Source organism: Jaculus jaculus, chromosome 4, assembly GCF_020740685.1.
Source record: "Jaculus jaculus isolate mJacJac1 chromosome 4, mJacJac1.mat.Y.cur, whole genome shotgun sequence".
Classification (NCBI taxonomy): domain Eukaryota; kingdom Metazoa; phylum Chordata; class Mammalia; order Rodentia; family Dipodidae; genus Jaculus; species Jaculus jaculus.
In genome coordinates this window covers 119,228,080-119,231,382 of record NC_059105.1, presented here as the reverse complement: position 1 = coordinate 119,231,382, position 3,303 = coordinate 119,228,080, and the positions used below count along the sequence as shown (strand labels likewise).

At 44.1% G+C, this 3,303-nt stretch overlaps 1 non-coding gene across 1 annotated transcript; it reads right to left on the bottom strand.

Annotated features, from left to right (window-relative positions):
- Positions 1–1,254: 1,254 nt before the first annotated feature.
- LOC123460338 lies at positions 1,255–1,361 on the bottom strand. Its single transcript, XR_006636903.1, has one exon. It is a non-coding gene; the product is annotated as a U6 spliceosomal RNA (small nuclear RNA).
- Positions 1,362–3,303: the final 1,942 nt, after the last annotated feature.

Genomic DNA, 3,303 nt, shown 5'->3' with positions numbered 1-3,303 from the left:
CAAAGAGATGGGTTAGTGGTTAAGGTACTTGCCTGCAAAGCCAAAGGACCTAGGTTCAATTCCCCAGTACCCACGTAAAGCCAGATGTACAACGTGACACATGCATCTGGAGTTTGTTTGCAGTGGCTAGAGGCCCTGCTATGTCCATTCCCTCCATCTTTCCCCCTCTTTCTGTCGCTCTCTCTCAAATAAATAAAATTTTAAAAAAGGAAAAACGTGGATTGTTATTGCATGGACTGTGATCTATTTTCACCATAAAGTTGTTTATTAAACAGATACCCACTGGAGAGAATCCTCTTCTGTCTTAGTCCATTTGCACTGCTATGGTCAAATGCCATAAATGATGTAACTTATAAACAATATAATTTATTGTGGCTAATTCTGGAGACTATGAAGTCCAAGATTAAAGTTATGGACTCAGAAGTATAACATCTGAGGCTATGGGGACATTACATTTAAAATCACCACATGTGCCTTCTTGAACATGAGGTAGTCATCTTCAAAAGACATGTCTTAAGCTAGGCATGGGGCACACACCTTTAGTCCCAGAATTTAGGAGGCTGAGGTAGGAGGATCACTGTGAGTTTGAGGCCAACCTGGGGCTTCAGAGTGAGTTCAAAGTCAACCTGGGCACTCTAGTGAGACTGTACTTCAAAAGAACAAAACAATGACATTTCTTTCTTTTTTCATTTTTGTAGTACTAGAATTACAAGTAGGACCTCACACATGCCAGGCAAGCACCCTATACTGAACCACATTCCTAGCTCCCCTACCCTCCTTTTTGTACTTTTTTTAAAGATAGAGAGAAAGAGAGAGAGAGAGAGAGAGAGAGAGAGAGAGAGAGGGAGAGAGAGAAGAGAGAGAGTTGGCTCGCCAGGGCCTCACTCGCTGAAATAGAACTCCAGATGCTTGCACCACCTAGTGGGTATGTGTGACCTTGCACTTTCCTCTCCTTTGTGCATCTGGCTTATGTGGGATCTCGAGAGAGATGGAACATGGGTCCTTAGGCTTCGTAGACAAGCCTTAACCACTAAGCCACTAAGCCATCTCTCTAGTCCCTAGGCTCAATTTTATTTTATTATTTATTTTTTTTATTTTTTAATTTTTATTAACATTTTCCATGATTATAAAATATATCCCATGGTAATTCCCTCCCTCCCCACCCCCACACTTTCCCATTTGAAATTCCATTCTCCATCATATTACCTCCCCATTACAATCATTGTAATTACATATATACAATATCAACCTATTAAAAATATGGAACGCTTCACGAATTTGCGTGTCATCCTTGCGCAGGGGCCATGCTAATCTTCTCTGTATCGTTCCAATTTTAGTATATGTGCTGCCGAAGCGAGCACCCTAGGCTCAATTTTAAAAGCTATTTATTTTATATTTATTCACAAGGCCCCTTATAATTTAAAATACTATCTTTAAAAAAATTATTTATTTATTAGAGGGAGAGAGAGGAAGAGGCAGAGTGAAATAGAGAATGGGTATGTCAGGGTCTCCAGCCACTACAAATTAACTCCAGATGCATGTGCCACCTTGTGCATCTGGCTTACATGGGTCCTGGGGGAACCAGGGTCTTTAGGCTTCACAGGCAAATGCCTTAACTGTTAAGCCATTTCCTCAGCTCAAATACTATCTTTTTTAAAATAATATGTTAAACATACGAGAACGTTTATGGTGCTTTTTGGTTTGTTTGTTTGTTTGTTTTGAGGTATGGTTTTGCCCAGGCTGACCTGGAATTCACCATGTAGTCTCAGGATGGCCTCAAACTCACAGTGATTCTCCTACCTCTGCCTCCCAAGTGCTGGGATTAAAGGTGTGTGCCTATGGTGCTTTTAAATTTTTCTTTCTTTTTTTTCAAGGTGGGGTCTCACTGTAACCCCTGCTAACCTGGAACTCTGTAGTTCCAGACTGGCCTAGAGTTCACAGTGATCTTCCTACCTCTGCCTCTCTGAGTGCTGGGATAAAGACATGTGTCACCACACCCACTTCATGGTGTTTTGTTTTTTTTTTTGGGGGGGGGGAATGTGTATAAGTCCTAGTGGAAAGATGTGAAAGTGCATTTCCATGGGCAGGTGTGGTACTGATGCCTTCATGGCCGGCCAGTGCTTTCCCCCCATTACTTCCCAATCCTTTCCCATGAAGTGATCTCATTCCTTGATGCTCTCTAGGTTGGGGTCCCAATTCCTGGTTTTAGTCCCTCACAAAGCCAACATGTGTTCCCTTTCTACATTTTAGCTAGGTGGTAGAGGCTCCTGTAACACTGTAATAGGCTGAGGTCATGAGGCTTTGTCACAATGAAGAGGCAGGGCATGGCCCCAAGACCATCAAGGTGTAGTGACAGTGCACCCAACATTAGGGAGAGAAAGGCTGGGCCTGAGACACTAGCTGCAGTCCTCCTTAGCAAGAGGAAGCTGGAGATTAGTCTACTTTCTGTTGCTATAACAAAATGCCTCAGGCTAGGTAGTATCTGAAGAAATGGGCTTACTAAGCTCACAGGGTAGGAGGCTAGAAGTCTGGGAGGAAGTTGTCCTATCAATTTTGCCTCTGGTGAGGCGTGATGGAAAGAGAGGGACCACATGGTGGGACAGGAAGCCAGAGGCCGGGAGGAGCTAGGCTCCCTTCTTTAGTAAACTACTTAGGTTCATAGAAATAATGGGGGTCCCGTAAGAACTAGGTTAGTGTCTGTACTGGATGGGGTGACATGTGCTAGTAATCCCAGCTCAGGAACAGAAGGAGGAGGAAAATGATCTGGAGTCCAGCCTGGGTCCACAGCAAATTCAGTACCATCCCGGGCTACACAAAGAGTCATTGTCTTACAAAAACAAGGATTGGGGATGTAATTCAGTGATAAAGAAAGCAAACAAATCACATTTTCCCCCATCCCCACTCCAAATCCAACTAGGTTAGACCCTTCTGAGGGTGGTACACATAATGACGCTATGACCTTCCACTAGCCCCCACTCCTCTGCTTGTTAACAGTGCCTTACTGCACACCAAGCCTCCGGCACACGAACCCTTAGAAGACACGCCATATCCAAACCACGGCAGAGAAGGTGTAATTTAGGGAAAGATGATTTGTTTTTTAAAGGGCAAAGAATGACAGCTAGGCCCTCACATCTGCTGAGAGAGGACATTCTGTGTCAGAGACAGAGATAGCAAGTGGGACAGGAATGAAGACAGAAGTGGACCTGGAAGAAAACGTTGGAAGAAAGGCAAGAGAGCAGAGAGGCCTCAGGCTGAAACCCTACAGCCCAGCAGAAGGCACAAAGTCCACGTGGAAGTAAGGAA